Raw genomic sequence first — 22949 nt, 5'->3', positions numbered from 1 at the left:
GGAATACGCGGGCCTGTCGTTAGGCAAGTCCCAGCGCGGACGGGCAAACACCGTCACCACTGCTGACAGCTGTTTGTTTACCGCGGCGCCCCCTTTCCTGGAAGGCCACACGTGGCACTAATCCGCTGCTCCTGGTCGTCGAAAAAAGGATAGAGAAGCATTCGCCCAACAGTCAAAATACAAATAACGAAGTATCACTGGATACCTCATTATAACTGTAGACACGAGACTGTTATCCGGTGCTAGCAGCGATACGCAGCTTCAAAGGGGAAAGGTGTTTTTGTGATCATGTACACAGCATTTTTCGGCGCTAGAGTATGCAAACATTATTAACAGCACAGAGAAAATATGCTGCATAATTTACATTACCTGGCAGTATTCGAATTACCCCCATGTGGGTGCTTAGAATTCGTTACCGGAGTCAGAGACTATCTCGGTTGCGACACACCGCCTGAGACCCAATGTCGATACACTTAACACAATGAAAACATGCTATCCGAAATTTAACCGTAACATTTCTAACGTGGGGAACTTCTATCAAATCAGTTAATAACTATATTTCAATTAACAATTGATGATAAAAATAAAATTCAAAAAAATAAACTATTTATTTATTACAAAAGTTCGTATACAACAAAACCACCAGACTGACAGTAGAAATCTAACATGACGGACTATTATTCAGCACAGTATGATGTCCTGTGAACGATAATGAAGCTGCACATTCCCTCTATGATGAGAATAAACCCCAAGTATATGAATTTTACTATGCAGTAATTGATTGTTCGAACTAAAATAAAAAGAACCGATCTCCGTAAGAGGGATCTAACGGCACTGTGGCATCGGCGAACCCTTATACAATAGTAAACTCTCACCTAAAGAGCCGGCGCTGCACAATATGCTCACCAGTCTCTTGTCGTCTCGATGAACGTGAAGATGTCGGTCAGCACTAGATCCGCTCCTGCCCAGAATCTGCAGATTGCGATAACTCGTCGAGACTGACAATAACAGGTTTCTCTTGACCTCCATCATCCCAATGAGTTGACATCTCATCAAGTACGTGGTAAATCAATGCCTGAACTTTGTGCTCTTCTTGCCCATAACAATCCACATATAACAAAATTTACCATTAATTGCGCGATCAGATATTATATCTTATGCAAAATATGAACAAAAATGCAATAAACTGCCACTCTGAACGTTTTCTTCTTATGGGACGAGGGTGGTATATTGGGCTTTCACATACTCCAGCATGCTCAACTTGTTTCAACAGCATCTCACAAAGTCCTGTTCTCAATAGAAGGTACAAAAAAATACTTGAAATGATAACTATATTAAGACCCTAAGCTGTCGACAGGCGTTGATATACATCAACGACGACAGTTGAAAATGTGTGCCCCAACCGGGACTCGAACCTGGGATCTCCTGCTTACATGGCATACGCTCTATCCATCTGGACCACCGACGGCACAGAGGATAGTGCGACTGCAGGGATTTGTCCCGTGCACGCTCCCCGTGAGACCCACATTCCCAACTTAATGTCCACACACTACATTCGTAGTGCCCCTCCCCATTGCACACATTACTCGCGGCAGACAATCTTACCGAGTCCCGTAAGAGTTCGGGCAATACATGTACATCCAGATGAAGATGGCATCTGTTCTTTCGGACATATACCGTCGGTGACCATGCAGTTTTCTTAGAATGAAATGAACGTAAATCAGCTCCTGTCGACAACTTAGGATCTTGATTTAATTATCGTTTCATTCTAAGACAGTTGCGTGGTCACCGATGGTATCTGTTCTTTCGGATACGTCCAAAAGAACAAATACCATGTTCAGATAAAAATATGCTTTTACCACTCTGCTGACATCTCGTAGTAGCTACATGGAACCACAAAGCAGTGTCACGTATCCTATAGAAGTTAATTATATAAATTCGTCATAAGGGGCGTGCATACCACACACCTACACACTACTGCCGGGAGTAACCCACCATAAACATCAACCGCGATGTCTATTGCAGTGTTCTCTGTGATCTAGTGTTGCGCCCCACCTTCGTGTTCATTACGCTGTGGAGGTACTGCCTAGATCGCAGCTGCCGTGTTCACTGACCTGCACACATACAGTCTTGGTTTGACGAATATTCAGGCAGTCTCGAGTACTTTGATTGGCCCGCTAACGCACTCGACCACAATTTCGCAGTAAAAGTCTGGATCTATTTGTGACTTTGGGTGAAACACAGCAATCACCATCACCGGAGTTCTAAGGCAGTGGTCGCAAACTTTTCTGTTTAAGAGCCAGTATCGACACGATCGACACCTCAGGCCGAATAGGAAATGAGAGGGGTGTTAGAAAATTGGTCACATAGCCACTCATAGAGAAATTCAGTTTTCACGAAACCATAGTTATTGATAGAAGTTTACAGCTTAACACATTTTGAATCAACTGAATCTACATATTTATAAGGTATACAATCAAATACTTTTAAGTGAAGAGAAAATAATATATTAGAAGTACATGCAACAGAATGTCATGTTTGTTTTTTCTGGATTCCGGGCACATTTTTCTAGGCATCTTCATGCCTTTGTATCTGAAAGAATATCAGGCGGCTGCCACAGACAGTTTTCAGTTGGAATTCTGTACTAGGCCAAATACAGCAGAGCAGAGACTGTTTTAAATAATATAAGTTAAGTACTTCAGAATTCTCACAAAGGGATGGAATGGCGGATGATAGCTTTGCATATAAAAGTGATTAAAAGTCAGTTTTATCTGTTGTATTATGCCTTTTTTTTCCAAGTAACTAACTCTTATTAGGATGAACACCTGGCCACTTTTCCCGAACGGACGCCGTGTCGGCATTAGTGATCCACGGAAGAGTCTATTAAATAAATAACAAGGAACTACATTTGTTGGCCAAAAGGTGTTGTTTGAGCATTGATAGTGTAAAAAATTATTACTCTCCATACAAGAGAGGTAATAGGAATAATATATAAGTCACTTAACTTACATCAGGCGACTACAAAACAAAAACGTTTTTATTAAAAAATAGCGGAACAAGCTTCCTCTGTCAATCAACAACGGAGACGTATGTTAGATCTACAGTGAAGAGCCAAAGGATCTGGTACACCTGCCTAATATCCTGTAGGGCCCCCGCGAGCACGCAGACGTACAGCAACACGACGTGGCATGGACTCCACTAATGTCAGAAGTAGTGCTGGAGGGAACTGACACCATGAATTCTGCAGGACTGTCCACAAATGCGTAAGACTACGAGGGGTTGGGGATCTCTTCTGAACAGCGCTTTACAAGTCATTCCATATATGTTCAATAATGTTCATGTCTGGGGAGTTTGGTAGGCAGCGGAAGTGTTTAAACTCAGAAGAGTGTTCCTGGAGTCACTCTGTAGCAGTCCTGAATGTGTGTGATGTCGCATTGTGATGCTGGAAATGTCCAAGTGCACAATGGACGTGAATTGGTGCAGGTGATCAGACAGTATACTTAAGTACATCTCCCCTGTCAGAGTCGTATCTAGACGTATCAGGGGTCCCATATTACTCGAACTGCTCACAGCCCACACCATTACAGAGCCTCCACAAACCTGAACATTCCTCTGCTGATATGTAGGGTCTACATCTACATACATACTGCGCAATCCATCATACGGTGCGTGGCGGAGGGTACCTCATACCACAACTAGCATCTTCTCTCCCTGTTCCATTCCCAAACAGAACGAGGAAAAAGTGACTGCCTGTATGCCTCTGCACGAGCCCTAATCTCTCTTATCTTATCTTTGTGGTCTTTCCGCGAAATGTAAGTTGGCAGCAGTAAAATTGTACTGCAGTCAGCCTCAAATGCTGGTTCTCTAAATTTCCTCAGTAGCGATTCACCAAAAGAACGCCTCCTTATCTCTAGAGACTCCCACCCGAGTTCCTGAAGCATTTCCGTAACACTCGCGTGATGATCAAACCTACCAGTAACAAATCTAGTAGCCCGCCTCTGAATTGCTTCTATGTCCTCCCTCAATCCGACCTGATAGGAATTCCAAACGCTCGAGCAGTACTCAAGAGTAGGTCGTATTAGTGTTTTATAAGCGGTCTCCTTTACAGATGAACCACATCTTCCCAAAATTCTACCAATGAACCGAAGACGTCTATCCGCCTTCCCCACAACTGCCATTACATGTTTGTCCCAATTCATATCGCTCTGCAATGTTACGCCCAAATATTTAATCGACGTGACTGTGTCAAGCGCTGCACTACTAATGGAGTATTCAGACATTACGGGATCCTTTTTCCTATTCATCTGCATTAATTTACATTTATCTATATTTAGAGTTAGCTGCCATTCTTTACACCAATCACAAATCCTGTCCAAGTCATCTTGTATCCTCCTACAGTCACTCAACGACGACACCTTCCCGTACACCACAGCATCATCAGCAAACAGCCGCACATTGCTATCCACCCTATCCAAAAGATCATTTATGTAGATAGAAAACAACAGTGGACCTACCACACTTCCCTGGGGCACTCCAGATGATACCCTCACCTCCTATGAACACTCACCTTCAGCGTATTCTGATCACTTCTTGGCCGGGAGTAGCGATGTTCAGGGCAACAATTATGCAATGGCCGCGTTTTCCATCATGGGCCCACCTCTGCCTGACCATATTAAGGCCATTATAAGGCTGGAGGCAGTGCTACACGGTATAAAGGTGATGTCAACTCGCGCCGTCTAACTTTCTGTATGTTGTGCAGTATACGATGTTGCAGACCAAAGCATGAGCTGGTTTCACATTAAGAAACATCTAACGACATTTTTTTACGACCAGATAGGTCATGAATAAAAACAGAACTGCGATCGAGAGGAGCATGACATGCATTGTAATATGTTACCTGCAAGGAAACCGCCTTTCTTCGAAATATGAAACTTTGCTCTCTTTATATTCGTCTGGACGGCCAGTATTTGAGACCACTCGTGTCTTGTTGGTTCGCAGGATTCGACAAGTACAAGGGCGGTCTGGATACGGTGCACGACCTGACCGGCCTGTACTCGGTCTACACAAACTGGAGGAGCATCGAGATCATGTTCCACGTGTCCACGCTGCTGCCCTACGAGAAGCACGACCCCCAGAAGGTGAGCCTGCTGCAGCTGACTGCCTCTTTAACTCTCGTTCTCCAAATCACATTTTTGTCCTTCCTTCTCTTCTCCGTCAACCTCTGTTATTCCTTTTCCCTGTTCTTCCGCTGACATCCTCTCTACCGTCGTCTTGCTCCTCATACTTCATCTACCCTCCATTCTCCTGTTCATCATCTTCATCCTTCTCAACCTTTTCATTCTCTTCAGCCTTCTTCGCATTTTCATCTCACTCATCCTTTACATCGTCCTTCCCATTTTCACCCTCCTCTTTCTCATCATGCTTTTAATCATACTGAATATAATATGTTCGTCATTCTTCTTGCCCTATTCATGTTCCTCACCTTGTTCATCCATCCTCTTCTACTTCCTTCTCCTTTTCCAACTATACATCCTCATCCTTCTCCATTCTCCTATCCTCGAACCTCCTCCCCTTCTCTTCATATTCCTCTTCTTATATGTTTCCTCCTCTTAATTCCCCAGCTCTTCGTCCATTCCCTTTCTTGTACCTGTACCTCCCTCCTTTTTTTTCTAGTCCGTTTTACCTCCTTCCGTCTGCGTCCCTCATTTCCAGTTCTCTCTACCGTTAACAGTGTTTTTGCTTTCATTATCCCCTCTGTCTTCCTTTTTCTGCAGCGCTATACAAAGAAAACGTTTATGCATTTGTACAGCCCCAAGTTTGGAATAAGCTACCTTATATCCTGTACCAACTGCCACAGTTTTGATTTTGTATGATATTTGTGCACTACATCACTTGTATGTTGGAGTGGTACCTTCATCAAGGTTAGTGCTGATTATTGCCTCACTGTTGTCCAAAGTATCGTTAGGGCCATATGTGATGAGCTCCAACGTGTGCGAGAAGCTGCGTATCCATTTCACAAATAAATTGTACAAGAGACAGAAGCGTGGCAATTCCATTATAAACGTATAGTTCTGATATGTCGACCATAGTCAAATAGTAAACCTGTGCAAACGAAATACGTGTAGAAAACTGTAGAAAATGTATCTCCTAGAAGACATCCGAGACAGGAACGTAGGTCAAGAGAGCGCGTAAATCTGGTTGGTTAGAACGTAGACCATGAATGGGAGAAGGATAAATTTCTAAAGTAATAAAAATATGCCGACCTGTTGCGATAGGAGACTTAGGCAAAACGCCAGTTACGAAGCAGTCGAGCCGGCCGCTGCGACCGAGCGGTTCTAGGCGCTTCAGTCCGGAACCACGCGGCTGCTACGGTCGCAGGTTAGAATCCTGCCTCGGGCATGGATGTGTGTGATGTCCATACGTTAGTTAGGTGTAAGTAGTTCTAAGTCTAGGGGACTGATGACCTCAGATGTTAAGTCCCATAGTGCTTAGAGCCATTTGAACCATTTGAAGCAGTCGACGAAACTCGATTTGTCTGGAAATCCAATATTTGATTGAAGATAGTTGCATTCAAAGTCACCACCATACATTAATTAATTAGAAATTGTTTTGGTTTCGTCTCCACATCGTGTGGCTACCCATCTCTTAGGTTTAACTTCAGGCGTGGCAGACACTGAAGGCTTTGACGAGAGGTCGTCTTCGTTTCTGGCGAATATCGCGGGTTGTGTGGTTGTGGTCGATGAGACTCTGCCGTTCCTGACGTTTCGTCCGGGCATGTATTGGACGTCGTCAGAGATGGTCGTGATATCACTCAGTCTTGCCGACTCATTCTCATTCTTTTCATTGGCAAGAGTGTAGCGAATGACGAGCACCCCTGACCTCTGGATATGTCCAACGCAGCTCTAGACGAAATGTCAGTAAACGAAAAAGTTTCATGGACAACCACTGTACATACCGATAGATTCATCGGCAACTAAGGCACTGTCAGATGGGAGTCACTTCTTCCGGATTGCTTTCTGACAACGGGGATGTGGGGTAGCATATGTGATGGTATAAGCTGGGAGTGTCTATTCCTGGCATCACATGCGATGTTACAAGTTAGTATTTGCGTTACAATGTGTATAGTGCTGTTTCTGAGCTGTGGTAGAGCCTTCGGAAACCAGCGGACCGAGATCTGATTGATAATGCTCTAGCACAATTGTTTTCCAACCTGTACTTTGTCACACGGCAGATAAACTCATCACTCTCGATATAGCAGGAATTGATTAAAGGCCTTCTCTGCCTCGTGATGACTGGGTGTTGTGTGATGTCCTTAAGTTAGTTAGGTTCAAGTAGTTCTAAGTTCTAGGGGACTGACGACCATAGATGTTAAGTCCCATAGTGCTCAGAGCCATTCGATTAAAGGCCAAAGTCGCTAAACCGGTAATAAATAAAGAGAAGTCGAGACTGTATTTCATTACTCTAATCACTCCCTAACTGAAACACAGTACTGTTTTGCCATCTTGAAGCGCAAGTCAACTCCTAGACTAATCGTTTACATTCTGATAACTGTGCAACAAACTGATCTTTAAGAGTGAGAGCAAGCTAATGGTTGTACAACTTATCACCAATGTTGCATACCCTGCCCTCGGACCTATTGATGACAATGTCTTAGACGTCCACCGATCGTGAGGTCCGGGAACAAGTGTCATTTTCTGATGTTTCGCGTTTGTAGACGGGCTCGCAAGTGTCAGCCGGTCAGAATCCGGTACCTCTCTCCACGCTACGTTAGAATTTAAATTTTTATGTTAACAATTACTTTGTAGCCATAATAAATTCCCCCAGATGATATAATGAACACTCTTTGCCTGTACAGGGTGTAACTAAATTCCCTTTAGGTACTTTGAGGACTTGTAGTGAGAACCGAGACGATTACATTTAACATAGGAAGTCACGTCCCACAGGCCGCAACATACCACAACACGCGTTGCTCACTGACACCTGCTGCTTGTCGTCTGGGTCTACTTACAACGAGGGCTCGACGTGACGAGCGTCGACGTCAACAAAGATACTGCATCTCCATACCATATTTCGGTACACGAGATCACTAGTCCCTGGTCCTCTAGAATCGGCCGCAGCCCTAACCTGTGCCAATACGTCTTCCTCGGATTGCACAAGAGTCACGTAGACTGGTTTCATGAGATCCCACAGGCAGGACTGTAGTAAATTCAAGTCGGGAAAACGTGCTGGACTAGCAGTCAGACCGACGCAACCTACCCACTTTTGCCCAAATCGTTGGTACAGATGACCTCGGACCGAGCGTGAAAAGCGATCACAAACTCAACTGAGTGGCAGTAAAGAAACCTGTACTGGGCATCGGATATAATGTGACTGCTGAAAGACGTATGTACAAAGAAGAGCCAAAGAAACTGGTACAATTGGCTAATAAAGCCATTCCGGACGTGTGGGGTGTCGCACAGTCCAGCTGGAATTGCCCAAGTCCGTCGGAAAGCACAATGGACATGAACGGATGCAAGTGATCAGACAGGATGGTTACTACGTGTCAGCTGTCAAAGTCGTATCTAGACTATGACGGGTCCCATATCACTCCAGCTGCACACGCCCCACACCATTACAGAGCCTCCGTCAGCTTGAACAGTCCCCTGGTGACATGCAGGATCCGTGGATTCATGACGTTGTTTCCATACCCGTACACGTCCATCCGCACGATACAATTTGAAACGAGACTCTTCCGACCAGCCACCTTGTTACCAGTCATCAACAGTCCAGTGTCGGTGTTGACTGGCCCAGGAGGGTCGTAAAGCTTTGTGTCGTGCAGTCATCAAGGGTACACCAGTGGGCCTTCGGCTCCAAAGCCTATACCGATGTTTCGCATTCGGGAGGACGACGGTTCAATCCCGCGTCCGGCCATCCTGATTTAGGTTTTCCGTGATTTCCCTAAATCGCTCCAGGCAAATGCCGGGATGGTTCCTTTCAAAGGGCACGGCCGACTTCCTTCCCCGTCCTTCCCTAATCCGATGAGACCGATGACCTCGCTGTCTGGTCTCCTTCCCCGAAACAACCAACCAACCTATACCGATGTTGTTTCGTTGAATCGTTTGGACGCTGACACTTGTCGATGGCCCAGCACTGAAACCTCCAGCAGTTTGCGGAAGGGTTGCACTTCTGCCACACTGAACGATTCTCTTCAGTCGTCGTCGGTCCCGTTCTTGCAGGATCTTTTTCCGGCGGAAGCGATGTCGGAGATTTGAGCGTCCCGTCGCTCGAGCGCGACTAAAACACCAGGCTTAAACTCGCTTAAATCTTGATAACCTGCCATTGTAACAGCAGTAACAGGTCTAACAACTGCGGCAGACACTTGATGTCTTATATAGGCGGTGCCGACAGCAGCTCCGTATTCTGCCTGTTTACATATCTCTGTATTTGAATAATCATGCCTATACCAGATCCTTTTGCGCTTCAGTGTAATACCCTACTCAGTGGCGCCGAAAGTGCAGGATTTTGAACGTGTGTCGTGGCATTGTGTGTGTAGCGCGGAAACGGTACGTATCTGGGCATGAATTCCTCTGCTAAACTCAACCGTCTTGGTCTCCACTATAAGTCATTAATTCCCGTAGAGGGAATTTAGTTACACCCTTTATGTACTGAATGTAATAATTATTATTTTTAGCAACGAGGACGTACACATTCAAATGCCGGGCTGCGATTCGTCGATTTCGTAATCGAGCTGGGTCCATCTTCCTTGGTGCGTTGTTCGCCGTTGTGGCGGGGCACGGCAGGGCGGCTGGCAATCGTATCATCATCTGCTTCACCACGATTATCAATAATGTTTTCCATAGCCGGCCGGAGTGGCCGAACGGTTCTAGGCGCTACAGTCTGGAACAGCGCGACCGCTACGGTCGCAGGTTCGAATCCTGCCTCGGGCATGGATGTGTGTGATGTCCTTAGGTTAGTTAGGTTTAAGTAGTTCTAAGTTCTAGGGGACTAATGTCCTCAGAAGTTAAGTCCCATAGTGCTCAGAGCCTTTTGAACCATTTTTTTTTCTCTTCCTACCCACAGCTGCAGTGTCCGACTGTTAAGCCCGTTTTTCTCAGGAACGAGTAGACGTTTCACTTTTAAATTTATGGCACATATTGACGTTTATGGTCCCTTGGAGGTGTAAAACATTCAAGCTTGTAAGCCACTTCATTTTAAAAAATGCCATCTGTCTCACATATTTTGATACTCGAAAACTCACTCATCATAACCTTGACGTACAATCCTGAAATTTGGCAGAAATCAAGATTTCACAATACAAGTAAAGGACAAAATCCGAGAAATTTTAATTTGTAATTACATCACATGAAAAAAACAAATTTGTCATTTTTTTAGCCGTCTGTCTGTTTGGCTCTCCGTCTGTTAAAACCCTTTTCCTCTGGAACAGTATCACATATTAAATTCAAATTTATGTCACATACTGAGGTTTGTGGTCCATTGGCGGCGTGATAAATTGTGAGTCTCCAAGTCGATGCAGTCAAAAGATACGACCATTTATGTCACATATTATGATGCTCGAAAACTCACTCATCACAACCTATAGAGTGCTTGCCGTTGACCTAGAATCGTGAAATTTGGCAAGAAGCAAGGTTTTGACAGCAGAAGGAAAGGAAAAAACAGAAAACTGTTAATTTGTAATCATATCACACGACAAAATATATTTTTCTCATTTCTTATCCGCGTGTCTGTCCGTCTTTTAAGACCCTCTTTCCTCTAGAACAAGTGAGCGGCGTATTATGTTGAAATTTATTTCACGTACTAAAGTCTATGATCCCTTGGCGATAAAAAATTTTAAGATTCTAAGTTAATTCAATCAAAAGATTCGCTCATTTTGTCATATATTTTGATACTTGCGAACTTTCCATCAAAATCTATAGGGTACTTCCATTTCACGTAGAGTCATGAAATTCGGCAGGAAGCAAGGTTTCAGAGAACAATTAAAGTAAAAAATCTGCAACTTGTAAAACTGTAACTATATCACACAAAAAATATCATTTGTCATTTGAACATACGTTACATACATCATGTGTCAAAAGCACAATAAACGAACACTGCTTCATGCGAACATAACTAGTAAGTATGAGTGAAAGTACCACCACAGCTGTATCTTGAGAATGTCTTTAATCTGTCATACGACTGGTTTCGGCCACACATTATCGCCATCCTCAGGCATTACCACTGCCAAACGTGTATCTGATTTCCTAGACTCCTGACAAAAAGCCCATGTGTGCCAGTAGCAAGGACCGCCCAGTAAATACGCCAAGGAAATCAAATACTCTTTTGGCAGTGGTGGGCCCTCAGGAAGGCGGTAACGTGCCGTTGAAACTAGGCGTGTGATAGAATAAAGACGTAGCGGTGGTTTTTCTCATATATACACTATGTGATCAAAAGTATCCGGACCCCCCAAAAACATACGTTTTTCATATTAGGTGCATTGCGCTGCCACTTATTGCCAGGTACTCCATATCAGCGACCTCAGTAGCCATTAGACATCGTGAGAGAGCTGAATGGGACGCTCCGCGGAACTCACAGACTTGGAACGTGTTCAGGTGATTGGGTGTCACTCGTGTCATACGTCTGTACGCGAGATTTCCACACTGCTAAACATTCCTAGGTCCACTGTTTGCGAGGCAATATTGAAGTGGAAACGTGAAGGGACACGTACAGCACAAAAGCGTACAGGCCGACCTCATCTGTTGACTGAGACCACCGAGAATTGAAGAGGGTCGTAATGTGTAATAGGCAGACATTTATCCATACCATCACACAGGAATTCCAAACTGCATCAGGATCCACAGCAAGTATACCGACAGTTAGGCGGGAGGTGAGAAAACTTGGATTTCATGGTCGAGCGGCTGCTCATCACGCCGGTAAGTGGCAAACCACGCCTCGCTTGGTGTAAGGAGCGTAAACATTGGACGATTGGAAAGTGGAAAAACGATGGCACGGTGTGCGTATGGTGAATGCCTGGTGAACGTCATCTGCCACCGTGTGTAGTGCCAACAGTAAAATTCGGAGGCGGTGGTGCTACGATGTGGTCGTGTTTTTCATGGAGGGGGCTTGCACCCCTAGTTGTTTTGCGGGGCATTATCACAGCACAGGTCTACATTGATGTTTCAAGCACCTTCTTGCTTCTCACTGTTGAAAAGAAATTGGGGAAAGGCATCTTTCAAGGCGATCGAGCACCTATTCGTAATGCACGGCCTATGGCGGTGTGGTTACACGACAGTAACATCCCTGTAATGGACTGGCCTGACCTGAATCCTAAAGAATACCTTTGGGATGTTTTGGAACGCCGACTTCGTGCCAGGCCTCACCGACCGACATCGATACCTCTCCTCAGTGCAGCACTCCGTGCAGAATGGGCTGCATTCCCCAAGAAACCCTCCAGCACCTGATTGAACGTATGCCTGCGAGAGTGGAAGCTGTCATCAGGGCTAAGGGTGGGCCGACACCATATTGAATCCCAGCATTACCGACGGAGGGCGCCACAAAGTTGTAAGTCATTTTCAGCCAGGTGTCCGGATACTTTTGATCACACAGTGTAGCATCAGCTGAAGTCCCTCGCCCATGCAATAAGATGGACATCAATAAATTAAAACGCGGTTTTTAGTCAAGCTCTAGCACGTAAATAAGAAAATGTTTCGTTAGATCTTCTGTCTTTACATACTTAAACTGAAGTCCCCTGCTCGGTTCATTTTGTATGTTCGGGCTAGTCTGAGGAATTACTGTAGAGATTTTATTGTGTTCCTGAAATTCCCGGGACCAATATCTTGCCAGTATCAATATTGATTAACAGGCACAAATCTTTGGATTCTCAATTCCCAGGATGGATGAACTATATATATATATATATATATATATATATATATATATATATATATATACATGTAATTAATTTGGAATGGGACACAGTGCCCAAGACCTACTACCAGTTGGGCAGATTTTTTCATGGTTCGTACTTCGCTTCGTGCCCACAGCTGCAGCGCAAGCGGCACATCGGCAACGACATCGTGTGCGTGGTGTTCCTTGAGGCGGACAACACCAGCTTCAGCCCGGCGTGCATCAAGTCGCACTTCCTGCACACCTTCATCCTGGTGCGCACCAGCCCGCGCATCAAGCGCAAGCCCACCAGATACGAGGTGAGTGTTCCACACTACACTACTCTACACTGCACTAGAAGCCTCCCCCAGTCTCTCTCTCTTAATTTAGAAGTTTGTTTGAAACTAACGGTCAATATCTGATGGTTTGTTCCACACTGTCTGAGATTGGCAGAAGGGAAAGAGGAAACGAAATGAAGCTCCACGCGTTGAGAGGTTGTACACTACTGGCCATTAAAATTGCTACACCAAGAAGAAATGCAGATGATAAACGGGTATTCATTGTCAGTGCCCATAACGACCACATCTCGCCATAATAACGGCTTTGATACGCATGGGAATTGAGTCAAACAGAGCTTGGATGGCGTGTACAGGTACAGCTGCCCATGCAGCTTCAACACGATACCACAGTTCATCAAGAGTAGTGACTGGCGTATTGTGACGAGTCAGTTGCTCGGCCACCATTTACCAGTCGCTTTCAGTTGGTGAGAGATCTAGAGAATTTGCTGGCCAGGGCAGCAGTCGAACATCTTCTGTATCCAGAAAGGCCCGTACAGGACCTGCAACATGCGGTCGTGCGTTATCCTGCTGAAATGTAGGGTTTCGCAGGGATCGAATGAAGGTTAGAGCCACGGGTCGTAACACATCTGAAATGTAACGTCCACTGTTCAAAGTGCCGTCAGTGCGAAAAAGACGCGACCGAGACGTGTAACCAATGGCACCCCATAACATCACGCCGGGTGATACGCCAGTATGGCGATGACGAATAGACGCTTCCAATGTGGGTTCACCGCGATGTCACCAAACACGGATGCGACCATCATGATGCTGTAAACAGAACCTGGATTCATCCCAAAAAATGACGTTTTGCCATTCGTGCACCCAGGTTCGTCGTTGAGTACACCATCGCAGGCGCTCCAGTCTGTGATGCAGCGTCAAGGGTAACCGCAGCCATGGTCTCCGAGCTGAGAGTCCATGCTGCTGCAAACGTCGTCGAACTGTTCGTGCAGAAGGTTGTTGTCTTGCAAACGTCCCCATCTGTTGACTCAGGTATCGAAACGTGGCGACTCGCATTCGGGAGGACGACGGTTCAATCCCGTCTCCGGCCATCCTGATTTAGGTTTTCCGTGATTTCCCTAAATCGCTTCAGGCAAATGCCGGGATGGATCCTTTGAAAGGGCACGGCCGATTTCCTTCCCCATCCTTCCCTCACCCGAGCTTGCGCTCCGTCTCTAATGACCTCGTTGTCGACGGGACGTTAAACACTAATCTCCTCCTCCTCGAAACGTGGCTGCTCGATCCGTTACAGCCATGCGGAAAAGATGCATGTCATCTCGACTGCTAGTGATTCGAGGTCGTTGGGGTTCCAGCACGGTAGCAATTTTAATGGCAAGTAGTGTATGATGTGATGTCTGTGATTAAAATGTCGAGTCAAATTTGGGACGCACTTGGCCATAAGTGCCCATCTTTGTGTTGGACGTTGAACCCCTCACGCCTGGATGCCTGAGCTGATTTCGTTGTGAAGGGTGTCTTAAGCCAATGTATGCTCCCATGAGCCAAGCTGGGCCACAACTGTTGTAATTGGTCCTTGATATCCGTGATAATGCTGCTCGGACAGAACTGATGTCAGAACTGGTCTCACACATGTTTTATCGGAGACAGATCTGGGGATCTTGCTGGTCTCGAGAATACAAGGGTGCTTTTATAAGTCCTGTGAATTTCTAATACACTTTATAACATTTTTGTTGCACCTTCACGTTTGGTAAGCTCAATCATTCAAAGGATTTACATAGAATTTCGACAGTATGCAGCGTATAGTTCTTTGTTGACAGTTATCTAAATTGGTCAGTGTATTGGTTAAAATTGAAAATGGATAAAACAGAGCTTCTCCGCAGCTGTTAAACATTTTCATTTAAAAGCCTGGACTGCCGTACAAATCAAAAAAGAATGGGATGAGGTTTTTGAAAGATATAAATGCCATTTAACTGCACAACGGGTTTTATTCGACAATCTAGATTTCAGCCATAGACAATTATCAAGTGTTACAAGTACTAAAAATCATTAGACTTGAGTAGAACACAAGTCATTGTCAAAACATGTATCTTCGGTTATGTAAAACAGTTTCTTACGTAAGTGTAATGGGAGAACATTTGTGCTATGGGCTAATTTACTGACAATTAACATGACTTCTTCAGTTGCTACGGTCGTGGAATTGTGATCTAGTCATCTATTTTATTCTACAACCGTATCAGGCGAAGAAGCCATGCTAACTGCCAGCAAATTAACCTATTACACAAATGTTCTAGCATTTACTTTTGATAAAATTGGTTTATATAACCGAAGATACATGTTTTGACGATGACATGTGTTCTGTTCAAGTCTAATGACTTATTAATACTTGTAGCAGTTGATAATGGCCTAAAACCGAATTTTAGATTGTGGAATAAAATCTGTTGCACAGTTAAATGGCGATTATATCTTTCGAAAGTTTTCTACGACTGTGGCTCCACACGAAAGTAAAATCAAGAATTGTGTGAAGTTCATACTGTCTCTGCGCCGTCATTGAAGACTATATATTTTTGGATTAATGAATTTAAACGTGGCTCGACAAACGTCGTCCAATTGACGTCACCACATAGGAAAACATTCACAAACTCTATGAAATGGTAACGCAAGACCGCCGAATAAAAATTCGTGAGACTGTTATGGCTGTAAGCACCCCAATGAACGAATGCGTAATGTCCTTCACGGATAATCAACTATGAAGAAGCTGTGTGACAGTTGGATATCACGATAGTTCGCAGTCGACAATAAGTGCATCCGTCACAACATATTAAAACGAAGTGTGGCGATGTTTAACCAAAAAATGCAAGACTTTTGCACTGATTTGTGACTAATGATAAATCCTGGGTCTATCTCTACACATCACAGTTAAAATAATGGACAAAGGCTTGTGAAAGTGCGCCAGAGAAGACAAATACCATTTTGTCACCCGGTAAGGTGATGGCCACTGTTTTTTTTTGGGATTCCGAAAGAATAATCCTCATAGATTACGTGGAAAAAGACAGAACCATAACTGGAATCTCTTATGCTTCGTTGTTCGATCGTCTGAAACTTGTCTTGGCTGGAAAGAGACCATGGTTGGTACATAAAAATGTGTTCTTTCATCAGCATAATTCACCACCCCTCACATCATCGATAACAATGGCGAAAGTACTCATCAACCCCAGTCACCAGGCTTTGCCCCAAGTGACTTGTGCCTTTTCCCTGACGTGAAACTTTGGCCTGCTGGAAAGAAATTTTCATGAAATGAGGAAGTGATAATTGCAGTCAACGTGCGTTTTATAGAGTTTGACAAAACCTATTTTTCCAATGGGACGAGAAGCTGGAGGATCGTTGGACTAAGCGTACATGCCTCAAACGCTACTACGTCGAATAATAAGGTCAGCTGTTCAAGAAACAATCATTTTTTCTTGTCTTTCTTTTAACACACTTATCAAAGCACACTCGTACTTCAACATCACCCACACAGTTCGTAAAGATACACACGCCACATGTATACGAGCATTATCATTGGGAAACATGGAGGTACGATACTATCGCATTAGAAGAAACACAGGAGGATACAGACTATCCGTGACCAACTGTTGTGCCATCAAGGTCGCCTCAATCACTATATGCCTTGGCTACCCAATATCTCTCCACACCATAACACCAGAAGCAAACGAGCAGTGCGTCCCCAAAACAATGGAAGAAAGGTAACCGCCATGCTCGACAACTATGGTCATCTTGGGTAGTCCAGAACCGCGATTCATCGCTGAACGCAGTTCAGAATCAATCTTCACCAGTTTCCGACCAGTGGCGCGGTATGACACAGAATGTTCCGGGGAACCCATTACTTGTTCTTGCCACACGCAGATGCGAAGTAATTGCGATGTGCTTTGTGCACAGTATGGGGATCCCCACTGATGGTGTTAAGACGTGGGTGACCGGAACTTAGACAACCAGCATGTTTGCCCTCACGAACCCATGCGGTCCAATACAGGGGCCACTGCCACATCCGAAAACCCCACAAATCTCGATACTGCACGTTTCGACAAGTCGGCCAAATGCAGACCCACACCGAGATTACTTTCAAACTCTGTAAAGTGTTGATAACACAGTCTCAGCGGGTAATTTGGCATCTCTAGGTATACGCTGTGATCATTCAATATCTGACGCTGTTCGTGCTCCTTATTTACTGAATGACAACACTAAACACGAACAATATTTATCGCGTAACTTTTTATAATGAACGTATTCTGATAATTGAATGAAATGTTTTGTTAAAAATTCTGTTTTATGTTTGTTAAAAGCCACGGTTAAATTTTCTCAGGGCGCTATCGCCAGAAATATCATACATATTCCAAGGTGAAGACATCCGTCTTACTCACGATGGATAAAAAAATCTTTCTTTAATATTATGCGATAAGCCAATTAAACACAATGCTTAATTATTTTTTCTGTGAGGCTTGATGCTCCAGGACAGCTGCCTATGTGCAATGGCAGTGTACACATTTATAGAAATTACTCTTAATAAAACTGTGCCTCTGGCCAAAAATGAATTGGAAAATGTTACAAGACCCCGTTTTGTATTTATTGAGATTATTTTTTTAATACTTATAGCATTAAATAACTATTAAAATAGCATCTACCAATTTTATTATTAAAGGCGTCGCTATAACAATGAGCCTATACAAAATGGCCAGAGCAACATTTAATTATTATGTAACTAAATCATGGGCAGGAAAGGCACTTGCTACTGACAAAAACACAATTTTGAATGATAATTTTTATATATATTCGAAATATTACTGATATTATTACAGATAATTGTTTACTTACAGACCGTGAATAATAAGCGTCCGTCAGCTAGAGCATCAGAACCAAGAAGACAATGAAAGAGAAAACGTCCATCTCTTTTGTACCAAATGACAAAGATACTACACATTACTATTCTGAGAGCGCATATAGCGCTTCCATTGTTGTGTATCGAAAATTTTATTTATACTCTTTTTTTTCTCCGGAGGCTATGTTATATATTTTGAACATTGCTGCCCTTGATCTAGGGAACTTAAACTTTTACATACAGACATACAGATCGCTGCCGACACATCTCATATGGAGATAGCCTTACTGACTGACTGCTAATGTTAAGTTTCTTTGTCCTTCTAAAGAAGTCGGATTTAAATCCAATCATGTGGCCCATCTGTAATGACCACGATGTCGACGAGACGTCAGGACCTACTGTTCCCTTTATTTTTAACAGCGCCAGTGCACTCTGGTGGCAATTCTACTGTTCGCAGAGAATTATAAGTCTCATCGTTTACGTTTCCTCCGATGTCCACGTGTACAAAGTTACTTTGACATACGACCATATCTTCTTCACTCTTTTTGTCAGGCAGTGTATATTAGAATGTATTAAGTTGCGTGAGAGCTTTACCGTTTTTGGAACGGACTACAGGTTAAACCAGGAGTCCCCCGACAAAATATCGGAGTATGCTCAGGGATATTTTCTGCGTATTTTCATGTAAGAGACCTAGGACCGGCCGTCTTTTGTTGCAGATTAATAATAAAATTAGAATTTATTCCGTTTCTTATTCCAGTTTCGTTTTTTCTGTGAAATTATCCTCACATCATCGAAGAATCTTCTTATTATTTATTTATCTATCGGATAACTTTACAAACATACAAAAATATCTAGAAACTACCTTGGCCCAAAAAGGGATCCAATATTCAGGAACACACATTTTCAATAAATTGCCAGCAACCATAAATAACTTGGTTTTAGGTACAATACAATTTTGAGTTTGAAAGACATTTTGATCGACAGTTCCATCTACCCTATAGATGAATATCTTAACAGGGACTAATGATTTTATCTTGTAACTCTTCCATTTGGTCCGTGTTTGCATAGAAAAACAGTAATATCAGAAATTGAGTCCGCCTTGCTTCAAAACACCTTGTTATACGTTTATTTCTTTATTCTCCCAAACTAGTTTCGGCGACAAATATCATCACCATCAGTGGTTTTTTTTTAATCTAAAACATGCAGAAAATAGCAAGGTTATATACACACAGTAGCACATAATTACATTTTTTGCTATTTTTTTAAATATATTTTAATGCGGATACTTTCATACTACCTTATTTATTGTATGTTACAGAATGTTTTAAGCAATTACTGTCGCTGTTTGCGACATATTTTCTGTGCGCTTTTTTTCTGCAGCCGTTTTTTACTTGCAGATGACGTGATGTTCTCTAATTGCTTAAAACATGCTGTAACATACAATTCCATTCGTCTGTAAGGAATTCGCGTTAGTATTTTGCAGTTGTGACTTATTAAACTGATAGTTCGGTAATTTTCACATCTGTCAACACCTGCTTTCTTTGGGTTTGTAATTACTGTATGGGGGTAAGAACGGTAACAAAATGCAATTCTCCTGTTATTCTCGTCGTATGTAAAGTAAACCAGCGGCAAGATGAAATCAGTATCTTCAATCTCTGTAACAATAGTTATGCCAAACACCGTATTCCGAAACTCCAGGAAAAAAGACGAAGTAAATATTCCAGAATTCAAATTAAAAACAACTGACAACATGAGTAACTTAGAAGTAGATATTCCTGGTGTAGCGAAGCAACTTAAAACACTTAAGGAAGTCAAGGCTTCCGGTCCAGATTGCATACCAGTCAGGTTCCCTTCACAGTGTGCTGGTACAATGGCTCCACACTTAGCAATCATATACAACCGCTCCCTCATACAAGGATCCGTACCCACAGACTGGAAAGTTGCACAAGTGACACCAACAGAGAGGAAAGCAAATAGAAGTACTCTGCTGAATTATAGATCCATATCACTAACGTCGATTTGCAGTAGGATTCTGCGTTCGAACATTATGAATTACCTTGAATAAGAATATCTAGTGACAAATAGTGAGCACTGATTCAGAAGATATCGTTATTGTGAAGCACAGCTAGCTATTTATTCTCACGAAGTAATAGTGCTATCTACAGGTGATGTCAAATTGATTCCGCATTTTTAGATTTACAGAAGGCTTTTGACACCGTTCCTCACAAGAGACTTCCAATCAAATTGAGTGTGTCTGGAGTGGCGCCTAGGTTGTACGCCGGGATTCGGGAGTTCCTGTGGGAAAGTCACCGTTCGTGGTAGATGACGGGAAGTCATCCAGTAAAACAGGAGGAACTTCTGCCATGCCCCAAAGAAGTGTTACAGGTCGTTTGCCGTACTTCATCTACATTAACGACATAGACAGTCTGAGCAGCCCTCTTAGATTGTTTGCAGATAATGTTGGCATTTAGTGTCTTGTAAAATCATCGAATAAAAAAACTAATTTCAAAATTATTTAAGCAAGCTATTGTGTGATGCGGAAATTGGCAATCGGCTCTAAATAATGAAAAGTGTGAAGTCATCCACATGAGTAATAGAGGAAATCCGTTATATTTCGTGAAACGCCCTGCTTAACCCGCAGGTCAGGACAGATAGAATAAATTGTGGAAAGGGGCCAAAATAAGTGGCTGTCAGTTACACTCGAACATAAAACTTTATTATTTGATCAAACATTACAAGAGCCCAAAAAAATTTTAAACACACAGCTTTAATCTTTGGGACTTAATTACCGGCTGAAAGCCACTTTAATTTAAAAACGCAATCATGATCAGAAATTTAAAAGGCAAGCCTTATCTTAAAACAGTTCTTTATTTAGGGTGAAGTAAACAAGTTAAATTCAAATCGGCTGAAGGCCGAACACTTAAAACTCCAAAACATTAATTTTTTTTAATACCAAAGTCCTTACGTGAAACAGTTCTTTAATTTAGGCTGAAGACATTAAGAACAAACAACTGAAACTCAAACCGGCTGAAGGCCGAAGACTTAAAAATTCAAAAAGATTTTTGAAATGCCAAGGGGCCTACATGAAACAGTACCTTAAACTAGGCCGAAGGCCTTAAGAGTGAAACAACTGTAATTTAAAACACCAAACCGGCCAGAAGCCATACAAGTACCAACAACAAGAACAAATTTAATAAAATAAGGCAGTCCACACAAGGGCGCCCAAATGTTCGAGGGTCGGCCTGTAATTGAAACACTAACGCTCGCTTAGGTGAGACAGGCAGTCGGGCCAATCATTTACGATTCGACGACAACCCAACCGACCGACAGTCAGCGGACCCACCGACAAGATAACTTCCGCTTCACCCGACCAGGGCACTACGGACAGTTCAACGTAACAACGTAGAAAATATTGGCGTCCACAAAAAATCATACGCGCAGCTGTCAAATCACACCACGTGCTGGACAGCAACAACACGATGAGGAAATTTTCCCCCCCGAAATTTACGCCAACGGCCAGGACAGGTAACCGGCCACAAGGCCCGAAGATTCCGCTGGTGCACTTCAATTCAAATCACCAAATACAGTGAAACTCCACCGGAGGATGGCTAGAATTTTCCAACTTGAAAACCACGTTGTTGCTCATGGGAATATCCCAACAGCCGACAACGAACTCCAAACGACACAATGTGAACAGTCTTGACTTGCTGGTAGGTTAAATCAAAACTCAAATTTAGTATCCAGGATCGGTGAGCCACGGACCTCTAGCAATGGGAACAGCGCCACACACTCCGCCAGTGGGCTTGGCCAAACTACGCCCGCCGAGAATTCCTCGCTGCTCCACGCCAACCGACCGATAGTCGCACACCGCCCAGCCGGAAACTATAAGCGCCAGGTCAAAGACAGTCCAAGGTGCGAACATCGATACACACCGCTGCTGCCACCGGCGGAAGGAGAGGATAACAGCTTAATCACGATAACCGCGGGAGACTAAACACAGATCGCAATGAAGGTTTAATCCAGCGCAAAGCTTGAGCCAGCTACAGCTCATTTCGGTTACATGATAAATCACAAAAGTCTAAAGGAGCTAAACTCAACTAAATACTCAGGGATTAAGATTATGAATAACGTAAATTGGGACTATGACATAAATAATGTTGTGAGAAAAGCAAACCAAAGGTTGCCAATTAACGCCAGAACATTTGGGAAATTCACCAGGTCTACTAAAGAGACTGGTTACGCAACGTTTCCCAGCCCTCTTCTGGAGTACTGCTATGGGGTGTGGGAACCGCTTCAGATGGGACTGACGGAGTACATCAAAAAGGGTCAACGAATGGCAGCTCTTTTTGTATCATCGCTGAACAGAGGAGCGAGAGCGACCGACGCGACACGTGAATTGGGGTGGCAATCAAAACAAAGGCGTTTTTCGTTGCGATAGAATCTCCTGGTGAGATTCCAGTCACCAACTTTCTCCTCCGATTGCAAAAATATTCTGTTGGCGCCCACATATATAGACAGAAATGAACATCATGATAAAGTAAGAGAAATCAGAGCTCGCAGGGAAAGATTGAAGTACTCGGTTTTGCCGCGCGCCATTCGAGAGTAGAAAGGAAGAGAAGTAGCTTGTAGGGTTGTTCGATGAACCCTCTGCCAGGCACTTAATTGTGAATTGCACAGTAATCATGTAGATGTAGGTGTAGACGAACAAGCCACCAGGGACCGTGGTACCCTTATAGCCAAAAACTCATAAAATATCCCCGACCACTCCGAAATTTTGTCGGTGACGATAGAGTTCACAATGTATACAGTGACGTCATGTTAATTAACAAATGGCACACTGCTGTCAAATTATTTTACTACGACCTCCTGACAACAGCAAGAGAAGCTTTCTATTGTGTCAGTCATAGTTGATTGGTAATCGCCGA

The sequence above is a fragment of the Schistocerca piceifrons genome, chromosome 9, assembly GCF_021461385.2.
Source record: "Schistocerca piceifrons isolate TAMUIC-IGC-003096 chromosome 9, iqSchPice1.1, whole genome shotgun sequence".
Lineage (NCBI taxonomy): Eukaryota > Metazoa > Arthropoda > Insecta > Orthoptera > Acrididae > Schistocerca > Schistocerca piceifrons.
The sequence above is the reverse complement of the archived record's forward strand: the minus strand, read 5'-3'. Positions refer to the sequence as shown.